Below are 14,601 nucleotides of genomic sequence, written 5' to 3'. Positions count from 1 at the left end.
ACTGACAAACATGAAGAAAATGAAATAAATCAGTAAATGTGGGCTCGGTCATTAAAACTTAATCACAATGAAAATATTTGTATAAGAACTTGTGGTCTTCTTCCTCCCACTTGAGGCGGTCAGACTAACCATTTCCTGATGAAAGAATCAGAAGATGCTATATGAGTTGTACTCAGTGTGACTTTGGGCTCCTTGCCAAGAAGCAAAGTTCTGAGCATTCGGGTTAAAATAAAAACATCCTTATTACGTACAGTTCTGTGGTGTGGCTTTTATGGCCTGCGCTGTGGGTCCATCATGAACATATAATGCACTAATACATTTGCTCAAGATCCGTGGGGCACTGGGAAATGCTGAATAATGCCACTTGAAAGTGGGGCCCTGGAGGTACTCTGATCAGTAAATCATACATCATGACCTCATGACCATAGTCCTCTGTGCTTTGCTATGCCTAGAAAAACTGATGCACAGCACTTTGACCAGCAGGATCCTGTTCTTGTGGTGAAGCCCCGTATTCTCCAATTCTTCTGTAAATGGAAGAGCTCTGTTTCTACTATGTAAGTAAAACCTGATTTACTTAAAATTTCCTTAATTTTCTCATATGTGACACAAGAGCATTAAGCAACTCGGGCAGAAATTGCCAAAGAGAGAATCATTCAAGGATTGCCACGTCCCCTTCCTGTGAGCATGCATGATGGACGTCATCAATCCATCACAGCACCTTCTGATGCTACAGCACGTGTGGCCTCAGAATCCTTCTTCACATAGCCCTTGAGTGGTTGACGGAAGCTGACATGAAGGATGGAATCTATCTGCTACTCTGGGCATAGGCTACTTCGATCCAGAATGAGTCTGGTCGAACGTACATTCCCTCCTCCGATGCCACAGACCCCAGTCTGGTCTGCTAGATGCACATTAAACACAGATATGCTCACATTTCCTCATATGCCAATCAATAAAGCAACACCTGTATGCTCAGGTTATAACATCACAGGACTTGTGAGATTTCAGGCGTGTGCGAGAGCTAGGTACCAGAAAAGGAAAAAGGCCACTGGCAGTCTTCTGCAAAGGCAAATTACTTTCTCTTGAGACACACAAATGGGATGGCAGGAGGAAGAAGGTGAAACTGACAACAAATAACTTTAACCTCAGCAGTGTAAGCACGATGCCTCAGAAACCAGCCTAGGTGGGTGTGGAGAAGTGAAGAGCCCTCAAGCGTAACTGGCATCCTTGCTCCCAACAGTCCAGACTCTGGAGAGTGATGATGAAGCCACACTAGCCTGTGCTCTGATGTGGCATGTTTCCTGGGGCTGTCATTCACTATCCCTTTAGCTGGTCTCTGCTTTACCTGGGCAGGTATCACAATGAAAGGAAAAGAACGAGAAAGGCAACTGAACTAAGAACCTAGAAACCAAACACAAGCAACCCAGATAGATGGGGACAGCTGGAAAAGTATTGAAAGCCGAACTGTAGATAGACTGCACAGTTTCACACACTTCTCTGGGAGAAAAGCAAAAACTAGCAGTTTAACGAGCAAACACCCTTTTCCAGTCAATAGTAATAGCATGAGGCAAAAGGATAAGATGTGGCAGCGACACATCAGAAATGCGTTGACTTCAGCACAGAAGATTCATGGCAGGGGACTCTTGATCCTTGTAAAACCAGAAATACCCACAGGAGTCAACCTGAGGTATTTTGCTACGTTCTCGATAGGGAAAACTAATCCCTTGAAAGTCTAGGGAAGGCTTTCCTTAATTTTCCCGACATAACTACCAGAAGCAGGACATTTAGAGACAGAGGTAGCAATGGTAGTTGGGCCACAGCATCTGTCACCCCAATGTTTTAGCGTTTTCAGTCCTTTACAATGTGGCTTTTCTCTTTGTGGGACCCTGGGTCCTGACACCCCACAGGGAGTGCGGGCAGTGCTGTCTTCTGGGGACAGCCAGGGCAGAGGTGCCAGGGATGACTGGAGAGAAAGCAGGCTGGACCCTCTCTGAAGCACAAACACTCCCCAAGGCCCTGAAGCAGGGAAAAGGTCGCAGCTGGGATGACACTTGAGAGATGTAAATACTTGAGGCCTGAACCACGCACGGCATTGGTGCTGGGTCCAGCTCAGCTATGAAAAAAGAGCATACAGGACTCTGCCAGTGAGGGAAAATCCTCTTTTTGCTGCCAACTGGAAGGAAGGCGGGAAGTACGAGCCTTGCTGAAAAGGTGGTGCGGTAGGCAGATCTCTAAGGTGTGCCCAAGATTCCCACCTCCGGTGGATAAGCCCTGGATAATCCCTGGGACTTGTGGATGATGGGATCATCGCTCCTGTGATTACGTTATCTTCTTTGGCACAGTTGACTTTAACAGAAGAGGGATTATCCTAGATGGACCTGACCTCATGAGGTGAGCCCTTGAAAGGGATAGGCTCTTTCTGGAGAAGCAGATTCAAAGTGTGAGAGGCATTCCATGGGAGGGATAGTCTCCACTGCTGGCTTTGAAGACAGAGGGGGCTATGTGGGTGGTCTCTAGGAGCTGAGAACAGCTCCCAGCTGGCAGAAAGCAAAGAAACAGAGACCTCAGTCCTACAACCACAAGGAACTGAGTTGGGTCAAGAACCCAAAGAAACCCAAAGAAATGAATTCTTCCCTAGTCAAGCTTCCAGATGAGAACACTGTCAGTCAATACACTGAATTCAGCCTTGTGTGAGAGCCCAGCCACACTGTGCCCAGACCTGTGACTCAGAACTGTGAGCTGATAAATGGGTGTTGTTTAAGTCACTAAGTTTTTCATAATTTGTTACACAGCAATAGAAAACAAAAACATCTTTTGGTGGGATGGGGCACCATGGAGATGAAGGCTCCAATCTCAGCAGTGATGACCAATATCAAATGAAGGCTCACTGCAAGCCAGGCGCTGTGCTATGTACTGGAACATGTTGTCTCACTAAATTCTCATGACAGTCCTAAGACGTGGGATTGCTATTTCCCCTCATTTTACAACGGAGAAACAGAGAGGTTTGGGAATTTGTTCACAGCTCAGTCAGGGGTGGAGATGGGATTTGGAGCCAGACAGACTGATTTCACGGCCAGCACATGGGGCCTCTACACTAGCCTTGCCTCCTGCCCCATGGAATCCTGGCTAGTCCACACAAGGGTGTGGGCGTGAGGGTAGGAGGTGTGGAGGGAGAGACCTGTGGAGAAGACCCCTGACTCCGAAGAACCCAACCTCATGTGCATGACTAACGGAGGCCCTGATTTCGGGAACTGGGCCCCACTGCCCCACATTCACGGCCCACCCCCTAAGACAGTGGGCTCTGCAGGGGTGCTGGGACCACACCAGGTGTGGTGAGTCACCAGCTTCCCTGATGTGGTTTGGCATCTTAATGAACGTTTAGCCAATGCCATTAAAGCAGCCCTTAGTTTCCTGATACTTCCTAGATGTGGCGGGGTATGTATATACACCACGAAGAAGTTAGCACTGGGTTCCTTGGTGTAAAAGTGAGCTGTCCTACTGCACTGAAAACATGATGTGCTTTATATCATATAAACTTTCTGGACCACATTTATTGCATAAACTGAGCTATACATGTAATGCTTCCTCCAATCATAAAAATAACAGATTTCTACTCTTGGTGGAGCCCTGAGAGGGAGAGCCCCCCACAAACACAGGTGATAAAATATTATACCTTTGGGGGTAAGAAGGCTGATGTAAAAGCAGGAGTATCTACAACGTAGACACTAGCCACATGCAACAATGGGAGAACCGGAGCCTATTTAAAAATCAAGTCAAAACTTTGCTTCAGAAATAATAAGTGGAGTTGGACCCATTCGATCATTTACACATGGCTTTGCAAAGACCCTCTGGAGGGTGAGGAGAATGGACCTTGTTCCATACCGCACAGCAAGGGAACTGAACTAATAGAAATCACTCTTAAAATGTCACATTACTTTAAGAAAAAGCCGCATTCCTGGCACCTAGAATATCTGTTGGCTTCCACTCTCCGGCTTCTCCTGTTCAAATGACCCCCAGGCTGCAAGGCAGCAGCTCACGCTCCGGCAGTTCTCTTTCCCTCTGTACACCCTTCTGTTCCCCAATGCCCAGGGACCCACAAGCACCTAATAAAAAAGAAGTGGAAGCATCAAACCCCAATGGTGAGATTTAACACTGCAGTCAACTAACTACTGGAACCAGTCCCAAACCCAAGTGGGCAAATGAGGTTTTAATACCAAACTGTGGAAATGCTCCAAAAGGAGCGAAGAACATTTTCTTCTTACATTCACTTCACTTTGGATGTCAAGGTTAAGACAAGAGTGAAATGGTGATAAAAAATAAAGATGTATTTTAACTGTCTATGCCAAACAAAGGGTTCAGAAAGGATTAGAGCACTGATTGTTCTTCAGGCCTTCCCCCACCCCTTTTTGGACCTTAGAAAAGTTCCTTGTGGTTAGCATTTTAAAATTTTATCTATTTTTATTGAGATATAATTCATATTGCATAAAATCACCCTCTTAAAGTATACAGTTTCGTGTTTTTTAATATATTTGCAAAGGAAACCATTACCACTATCTAATTCCAGAACATTTTCATCACACCAGAAGAAACCTGTACCCATGAAGCAGTTACTTCCCATCACATTCTCAGCCTAGCCCCTGGCAACCACGAATCTACTTTATGTCCCTGTGGATTTGCCTATTCTGAGTATTTTATTTTATTTTTAACATCTTTATTGGGGTATAATTGCTTTACAATGGTGTGTTAGTTTCTGCTTTATAACAAAGTGAATCAGTTATACATATACATATGTCCCCATATCTCTTCCCTCTTGCATCTCCCTCCCTCCCACCTTCCCTATCCCACCCCTCTAGGTGGTCACAAAACACCGAGCTGATCTCCCTGTGCTATGTGGCTGCTTCCCACTAGCTATCTATTTTACATTTGGTAGTTTATATATGTCCATGCCACTCTCTCACTTTGTCCTGGCTTACCATTCCCTCTCCCTATATCCTCAAGTCTAGTAGGTCTGTGTCTTTATTCTCGTCTTGCCCCTAGGTTCTGCAATGACCATATATACATATATATTTTTTTAGATTCCATATATATGTGTTAGCATACGGTATTTGTTTTTCTCTTTCTGACTTACTTCACTCTGTGTGACAGTCTCTAGGTCCAACCACCTCACTACAAATAACTCAATTTCATTTCTTTTTATGGCTGAGTAATATTCCATTGTATATATGTGCCACATCTTCTTTATCCATTCATCTGTTGATGGACACTTAGGTTGCTTCCATGTCCTGGCTATTGTAAACAGAGCTGCAATGAATATACTGGTATATGACTCTTTCTGAATTATGGTTTTCTCAGGGTATATGCCCAGTAGTGGGATTGCTGGGTCGTAGGGTAGTTCTATTTTTAGTTTTTTAAGGAACCTCCATACTGTTCTCCATAGTGGCTGTATCAATTTACATTCCCACCAACAGTGCAAGAGGGTTCCCTTTTCTCCACACCCTCTCCAGCATTTATTGTTTCTAGATTTTTTGATGATGGCCATTCTGACCGGTGTGAGATGATATCTCAATGTAGTTTTGATTTGCATTTCTCTAATGATTAATGATGTTGAGCATTCTTTCATGTGTTTGTTGGCAGTCTGTATATCTTCTTTGGAGAAATGTCTATTTAGGTCTTCTGCCCATTTTTTTTTTTTTTTAATGCTATTCTTGTCTGCTTACATTCTTTTTATGTATGTATGTATGTATGTATATATGGCTGTGTTGGATCTCTGTTTCTGTGCGAGGGCTTTCTCTAGTTGTGGCAAGCGAGGGCCACTCTTCATCGCGGTGCAGGGGCCACTCTTCATCGCGGTGCGTGGGCCTCTCACTATCGCGGCCTCTCGTTGCCGAGCACAGGCTCCAGACGCGCAGGTTCGGTAATTGTGGCTCATGGACCTAGTTGCTCCGCGGTATGTGGGATCTTCCCAGACCAGGGCTCGAACCTGCATCCCCTGCATTGGCAGGCAGATTCTCAACCACTGCGCCACCAGGGAAGCCCTTCTGCCCATATTTTGATTGGGTTGTTTGTTTTTTGGATATTGAGCTGCATGAGCTGCTTGTAAATTTTGGAGATTAGTCCTTTGTCAGTTGCTTCGTTTGCAAATATTTTCTCCCATTCTGAGGGATGTCTTCTCGTCTTGCTTATGGTTTCCTTTGCTGTGCAAAAGCTTTTAAGTTTCATTAGGTCCCATTTGTTTATTTGTGTTTTTATTTCCATTTCTCTAGGAGGTGGGTCAAAAAGGATCTTGCTGTGATTTATGTCATAGAGTGTTCAGCCTATGTTTTCCTCTAAGAGTTTTATAGTGTCTGGCCTTACATTTAGGTCTTTAATCCATTTTGAGTTTATTTTTGTGTATGGTGTTAGGGAGTGTTCTAATTTCATTCTTTTACATGTAGCTGTCCAGTTTTCCAAGCACCACTTATTTAAGAGGCTGTCTTTTCTCCATTGTATATTCTTACCTCCTTTATCAAAGATAAGGTGACCATATGTGCATGGGTTTATCTCTGGGCTTTCTATCCTGTTCCATTGATCTATATTTCTGTTTTTGTGCCAGTACCATACTGTCTTGATTACTGTAGCTTTGTAGTATAGTATGAAGTCAGGGAGCCTGATTCCTCCAGCTCTGTTTTTCTTTCTCAAAATTGCTTTGGCTATTCAGGGTTTTTTGTGTTTCCATACAAATTGTGAAATTTTTTGTTCTAGTTCTGTGAAAAATGCCAGTGGTAGTTTGATAGGGATTGCACTGAATCTGTAGATTTTTTGGGTAGTAGAGTCATTTTCACAATGTTGATTCTTCCAATCCAAGAACATGGTATATCTCTCCATCTGTTTGTATCACCTTTAATTTCTTTCATCAGTGTCTTATAATTTTCTGCATACAGGTTTTTTTTGTCTCTTTAGGTAGGTTTATTCCTAGATATTTTATTCTTTTTGTTGCCATGGTAAATGGGAGTGTTTTCTTAATTTCCCTTTCAGATTTTTCATCATTAGTGTATAGGAATGCAAGAGATATCTGTGCATTAATTTTGTATCTGCTACTTTACCAAATTCATTGATTAGCTCTAGTAGTTTTCTGGTAGCAGCTTTAGGATTCTCTATGTATAGTATCATGTCATCTGCAAACAGTGACAGCTTTACTTTTTCTTTCCTGATTTAGATTCCTTTTGTTTCTTTTTCTTCTCTGATTGCTGTGGCTAAAACTTCCAAAACTGTGTTGAATAATAGTGGTGAGAGTGGGCAACTGTGTCTTGTTCCTGCTCTTAGTGGAAATGGTTTCAGTTATTCACCATTGAGGACGATGTTGGCTGTAGGTTTGTCATACATGGCCTTTATTATATTGAGGAACGTTCCTTCTATGCCTACTTTCTGGAGGGTTTTTATCATAAATGGGTGTTGAACTTTGTCGAAAACTTTCTCTGCATCTATTGAGATGATCATATGGTTTTTCTCCTTCAATTTGTTAATATGGTGTATCACACTGATTGATTTGCATATATTGAAGAATCCTTGCATTCCTGGGATAAACCCAACTTGATCATGGTGTATGATCCTTTGAATGTGCTGTTGGATTCTGTTTGCTAGTATTTTGTTGAGGATTTTTGCATCTATGCTCATCAGTGATATTGGCCGGTAGTTTTCTTTCTTTGTGACATCTTTGTGTGGTTTTGGTATCAGGGTGATGGTGGCCTTGTAGAATGAGCTTGGGAGTGCTCCTCCCTCTGCTACATTTTTGGAAGAGTTTGAGAAGGATAGGTGTTAGCTCTTCTCTAAATGTTTGATAGAATTCACCTGTGAAGCCATCTGGTCCTGGGCTTTTGTCTGTTGGAAGAATTTTAATCACAGTTTCAATTTCAGTGCTTGTGATTGGTCTGTTCATATTTTCTATTTCTTCCTGGTTCAGTCCCGGCAGGTTGTGCATTTCTAAGAATTTGTCCATTTCTTCCAGGTTGTCCATTTTATTGGCATAGAGTTGCTTGTAGTAATCTCTCATGATCCTTTGTATTTCTGCAGTGTCAATTGTTCTCTATTTCATTTCTAATTCTATTGATTTGAGTCTTCTCCCTTTTTTTTGTGATGAGTTTGGCTAATGGTTTATCAATTTTGTTTATCTTCTCAAAGAACCAGCTTCTAGTTTTATTGATCTTTGCTATCGTTTCCTTCATTTCTTTTTCATTTATTTCTGATCTGATCTTTATGATTTCTTTCCTTCTGCTAACTTTGGGGTTTTTTTGTTCTTCTTTCTCTAATTGCTTTAGGTGTAAGGTTAGGTTGTTTATTTGAGATGTTTCTTGTTTCTTGAGGTAGGATTGTATTGCTACAAACTTCCCTTTTAGAAGTGCTTTTGCTGCATCCCATAGGTTTTGGGTCATCGTGTTTTCATTGTCATTTGTTTCTAGGTATTTTCTGATTTCCTCAGTGATCTCTTGGTTATTAAGCAGTGTGTTGTTTAGCCTCCATGTGTTTGTATTTTTTACAGATTTTTTCCTGTAATTGATATCTAGTCTCATAGCGTTGTGGTCGGAAAAGACACTTGATACGATTTCAGTTTTCTTAAATTTACCAAGGCTTGATTTGTGACTCAAGATATGATCTATCCTGGAGAATGTTCCATGAGCACTTGAGAAGAATGTGTATTCTGTTGTTTTTGGATGGAATGTCCTACAAATATCAATTAAGTCCATCTTGTTTAATGTATCATTTAAAGCTTGTGTTTCCTTATTTATTTTCATTTTGGATGATCTGTCCATTGGTGAAAGTGGGCTGTTAAAGTCCCCTACTATGACTGTGTTACTGTCTATTTCCCCTTTTATGGCTGTTAGTATTTGCCTTATGTATTGAGGTGCTCCTATGTTGGGTGCATAAATATTTACAATTGTTATATCTTCTTCTTGGATTGATCCCTTGACCATTATGTAGTGTCCTTCTTTGTCTCTTGTAATAGTCTTTGTTTTAAAGTCTATTTTGTCTGATATGACAATTGCTACTCCAGCTTTCTTTTGATTTCCATTTGCATGGAATATCTTTTTCCATCCCCTCACTTTCATTCTGTATGTGTCTCTAGGTCTGAAGTGGGTCTCTTGTAGACAGCATATATATGGGTCTTGTTTTTGTATCCATTCAGCCAATCTATGTCTTTTGGTTGGAGCATTTAATCCATTTACATTTAAGGTAATTATCGATATGTATGTTCCTATTATCATTTTCTTAATTGTTCTGCGTCTGTTATTGTAGGTCTTTTCCTTCTCTTGTGTTTCTTGCCTAGAGAAGTTCCTTTAGCATTTGTTGTAAAGCTGGTTTGGTGGTGCTGAATTCTCTTAGCTTTTGCTTGTCTGTAAAGGTTTTAATTTCTCCATCGAATCTGAATGAGATCCTTGCTGGGTAGAGTAATCTTGGTTGTAATTTTTCTCCTTCATCACTTTAAATATGTCCTGCCACTCCCTTCTGGCTTGCAGAGTTTCTACTGAAAGATCAGCTGTTAACCTTATGGGGATTCCCTTGTTTGTTATTTGTTGCTTTTCCCTTGCTGCTTTTAATATTTTTTCTTTGTACTGAATTTTTGATAGTTTGCTTCATATGTGTTGGCATGTTTCTCCTTGGATTTATCCTGTATGGGACTCTCTGTGCTTCCTGGACTTGATTAACTATTTCCTTTCCCGTATTAGGGAAGTTTTCAACTATAATCTCTTCAAATATTTTCTCAGTCCCTTTCTTTTTCTCTTCTTCTTCTGGGACCCCTATAATTCGAATGTTGGTGTGTTTAATGTTGTCCCAGAGGTCTCTGAGACTGTCCTCAATTCTTTTCATTCTTTTTTCTTTATTCTGCTCTGCAGTAGTTATTTCCACTATTTTATCTTCCAGGTCACTTATCCGTTCTTCTGCCGCAGTTACTGTGCTATTGATCCCTTCTAGGGAATTTTTAATTTCATTTATTGTGTTGTTCATCACTGTTTGTTTGCTCTTTAGTTCTCCTAGGTCCTTGTTAAACGTTTCTTGTATTTTCTCCATTCTATTACCAAGATTTTGGATCATCTTTACTATCATTATTCTGAATTCTTTTTCAGGTAGACTGCCTATTTCCTCTTCATTTGTTAGGTCTGGTGGGTTTTTGCCTTGCTCCTTCATCTACTGTGTGTTTCTGTGTCTTCTCATTTTGCTTATCTTACTGTGTTTGGGGTCTCCTTTTCGCAGGCTGCAGGTTCGTAGTTCCCATTGTTTTTGGTGTCTGTCCCCAGTGGCTAAGGTTGGTTCAGTGGGTTGTGTAGACTTCCTGGTGCAGGAGAGTAGTGCCTGTGTTCTGGTGGATGAAGCTGGATCTTGTCTTTCTGGTGGGCAGGTCCACATCTGGTGGTGTGTTTTGGGGTGTCTGTGGCCTTATGATTTTAGGCAGCCTCTCTGCTAATGGATGGGGTTGTGTTCCTGTCTTGTTAGTTGTTTGGCATAGGGTGTCCAGCACTGTAGCTTGCTGGTCATTGAGTGGAGCTGGGTCTTGGTGTTGAGGTGGAGATCTCTGGGAGATTTTTGCCGTTTGATATTACGTGGAGCTGGGAGGTCTCTTGTGGACCAGAGGCCTGAACTTGGCTCTCCCACCTCAGAGGCACAGCCCTGACGCCTGGCTGGAGCACCAAGAGCCTGTCATCCACACGGCTCAGAATAAAAGGGAGAGAAAATAGAAAGAAAGAAAGAAAGAAAGAGGATAAAATAAAATAAAATAAAGTCATTAAAATAAAAAATAATAATTAAGAAAAAATTTTTAAAAAGTAAAAAAAAAACCAAAAAAACCCCAGACAGACAGAACCCTAGGACAAATGGTAAAAGCAAAGCTATACAGACAAAATCACACACAGAACCATACACATACACACTCACAAAAAGAGAAAAAGGGGAAAAAAATATATATATCTTTGCTTCCAAAGTCCACCTCCTCAATTTGGGATGATTTGTTGTCTATTCAGGTATTCCACAGATGCAGGGTACATCAAGTTGACTGTGGAGATTTAATCCGTTGCTCCTGAGGCTGCTGGGAGAGATTTCCCTTTCTCTTCTTTGTTCGCACAGCTCCCGGGTTTCAGCTTTGGATTTGGCCCCGCCTCTGCGTGTAGGTCGCCTGAGGGCGTCTGTTCTTCGCTCAGACAGGACGGGGTTAAAGGAGCAGCTGCTTCGGGGGCTCTGGCTCACTCAGGCCAGGGGGAGGGAGCGGCACAGAGGAGGCGGGGTGAGTCTGCGGCGGCAGAGGCCGGTGTGACGTTGCACCAGCCTGAGGTGCGCTGTGTGTTCTCCCGGGTAAGTTGTCCCTGGATCACGGGACCCTGGCAGTGGCGAGTTGCACAGGCTCCCAGGAGGGGAGCTGTGGAGAGTGACCTGTGCTCGCACACAGGCTTCTTGGTGGCTGCAGCAGCAGCCTTAGCGTCTCATGCCCGTCTCTGGGGTCTGCGCTGATAGCCGCGGCTCGCGCCCGTCTCTGGAGCTCCTTTAAGCGGCGCTCTGAATCCCCTCTCCTTGCGCACCAGGAAACAAAGAGGCAAGAAAAAGTCTCTTGTTTCTTCGGCGTTCCAGACCTTTTCCCGGACTCCCTCCCGGTTAGCTGTGGTGCACTAACCCCTTCAGGCTGTGTTCATGCAGCCAACCCCAGTCCTCTCCCTGGGATCCGACCTCCGAAGCCCGAGCCTCAGCTCCCAGCCCACGCCCACCCCGGCAGGGGAGCAGACAAGCCTCTCGGGCTGGTGAGTGGTGGTCAGCACCAGTCCTCTGTGCGGGAACCTCTCCGCTTTGCCCTCCGCACCCCTGTTGCTGCGCTCTCCTCCGTGGCTCCGAAGCTTCCCCCCCTTCGCCACCCGCAGTCTCCGCCCGCGAAGGGCCTTCCTAGTGTGTGGAAACCTTTCCTCCTTCACAGCTCCCTCCCACTGGTGCAGGTCCCGTCCCTATTCTTTTGTCTCTGTTTTTTCTTTTGCCCTACCCAGGTATGTGGGGAGTTTCTTGCCTTTTGGGAGGTCTGAGGTCTTCTGCCAGCGTTCAGTAGGTGTTCTGTAGGAGTTGTCCCACATGTAGATGTATTTCCGATGTATTTGTTGGGAGGAAGGTAATCTCCGCGTCTTACTCTTCCGCCATCTTGAAGCTCCCTGAGTATTTTACATAAATGGAATCATGTAATACGTGGCTTTTTTGACTGGCTACTTTTGCTTGGCGTAACATTTTCAGGATTCATTCAGTTTGTAGCGTGACTTAGTACTTCATTCCTTTTTATGGCTGAAAAGTATTCCATTGAATGGATATATCACTTATTGCTTACCAATCATCAGCTGATAGACATGTGGTTTGTTTCCACTTCTTGGCTATTATGAATAGTGCTGCTGTAAACATTCATGAACAAGCTTTTGTGTGGACATATGCTTTCAATTCTCTTGGGTTAACATTGTAACATATAAGGAATTTATATAGATAAGAAAACTCTAAGATTAGGTAAATGGGAAAGCATGTGAATTGGCAATTCAAAGAAAGTAAAAAACAACTTGTGAAATATATTTCCCTTCAGTGGTAATCAAAGAAACACAATTTAGATTAGTAAGATACTTTCACTTCTCAATTAACAAAATTTTAAAAAGATGTTTGCCCAATAGTGATGACTATTCTCATACATTGCTGATAGAAGCAGGAATTAATGTATAACTTTTTGTAAACCAACTTCAATATTATCAGAAAATCTTAAAAATGGGTCTGCTCTTTAACCTCTAAATCTGTTCTAGAGAGAGACTTAAAAAAAAAGACACATGAAGAGATCCTATGAAGTGTTATTTATAATTTGAAAAATTATAAAGTATGCTAATTTTTTAACAAGAAGGCAATGGCTAAGCATATTGTAAGGCCATAACGTAAAGTTAAGCACAAGTTAAAACTTATACTTACAAAAAATTATTAGTAATATGTAAAATATTATAATATTTTCCATTAATATTATAATTAATGGAAAATATTATAATATTTTCCTGTTACACTAAGAAGGATCACATGATTGCAAGTATGTGACAAATGCCTAGAGAATCCTTTGGAAGGAAAGATACCAAGATGCTTGCTGGTGGTATGTAGGGGATAATGCTATGAATGATGTTCTTCCTTCTCTGTTTCTTTATTTCTCAGATTTTCTATACTGAATCCACCAGTTTTAAAAATGAGACTAAATCACCCTTACTTGTTAATAAGAAAGGTCCTTTTAATCTTATCAATTACTGACTTAATTTGTATATAAGTTGATAGCAACCATACAATGATGAAGTATGCGTTGTGAACTGAAAAATTGAGAGGTAGAGAAAGTGATTGATTCCCAAGCCTGTTAAGAGGCAACCTCTCCTTCCAGAAGGTGTCAAGATAAAAGGTACCCAAGGACAGAGAGACTTCTGAGTGTGTTTTCATCACATCTGTGCTGGGAAGTAGGCAGTGAGGGAGCAGAGCTGAGAGTGGGTGGTGAAAGCACATAGAACCCCCATAAAAATCTAACTAGGGGCATAGATTAAGCAAAGCTGTGATATATAATCAACTCAGAGGACCATGTAGGTGGCAAGTGGCAGAATCTGGGATAATAGAATCAGGAGTGGGGTGGCTGGCTTAGTGGGTTCTTGAGAATCTCTGGGCCCCATGTTCCTAGGTACCTGGGGAAACCCAGTAAACTCAGGATGACAGTACTTGTTCAGGTCACCCTTGAAACCCAACCAAGGAGCTCTGGTTACTGAGGACCTCTCTGTAAGTGAGGGCCTGAAGATCCCACATTGGCACGACTCTAAGAAGGGGTAGAGGATGAAGCAAACTACTGTTGTTCTTTGGATGCCTGTTACAGGCAAAGGGACTTGTTTAGGGTACCAGGCAGAAAAATTCTGTATTTTGCTCTCACTTTTCATCTTGTTGCCTTCACCTTTTCCTTTTGGGACGTTCAGCCTGGCCTTCTGATGCTTTGACCTTTGAGCCACAATCCCTAGAATCTGGGGCAATCCAAGCGGGGCATGGAATAGTAACCAGCACTGGTTTATTCAACCTGAAGTTTTTCAGCAACACAAAAGATGCAACAAAGATGTTTCTTCCTAATGTGGATCTTTAGAGTTAAGCCTCTTTCCACTCTCCTTGGCTCTGTTCTATAAAAACAACCACAGGAAAACAAAAATAAAAACAAAAATGTGGGCTTCTATTCATGAACCAGCAAAGAGAAACAGGAAAGTCAGTGTCACATCTGGGCCAGAGTGGCAGAGACTGGCTTTCTGGGCTTAAAAGGCCAAGGGCCCAAGGGTCAGGCTGTCACCTGACGGAGCCACAAGAAGACACATTAGCACAAAGCGGCTGTTTGAACAGGCGTCATCAACACCCCCTCCCCACCAACGCAGAGAATGAAAGCCGAGGGGGTTCACTCTCCAAGGCCGGACAAAAACCAGCTCTGCCAATCTTTCCAGTCTCTATAGAGGTTCCCTGCCAGATAATTCTGCAAATGTGGCCTCCTCCTTTAAAAAAACAGTGAATTCTTTTTTCCTTTAATTCACCAGTTCCAGCCAAGAAGATCCATTCCTTTAAAGAAACAGAATGGAC

At 42.5% G+C, this 14,601-nt stretch overlaps 1 protein-coding gene across 6 annotated transcripts in view; it reads right to left on the bottom strand.

The window, feature by feature from the left end:
• FYN (FYN proto-oncogene, Src family tyrosine kinase) overlaps positions 1 to 14,601 on the bottom strand; it is a 207,951-nt gene that overhangs the window by 56,672 nt on the left and 136,678 nt on the right. The window contains exon 4 of one of the 6 annotated variants that reach the window (XM_082404800.1): positions 12,017 to 12,155. The exons of 4 other annotated variants lie outside the window; for them this stretch is intronic. The gene's annotated coding sequence lies outside the window, so the exon portion shown is untranslated. Of the gene's footprint in view, positions 1 to 12,016; positions 12,159 to 14,601 lie in introns of those variants that run through there. One more of the 6 variants, XM_082404799.1, reaches the window with a different exon arrangement.

This window comes from Balaenoptera borealis, assembly GCF_965194805.1.
Source record: "Balaenoptera borealis genome assembly, chromosome: 9".
Classification (NCBI taxonomy): domain Eukaryota; kingdom Metazoa; phylum Chordata; class Mammalia; order Artiodactyla; family Balaenopteridae; genus Balaenoptera; species Balaenoptera borealis.
This window is presented reverse-complemented; position numbering and strand designations above follow the sequence as displayed.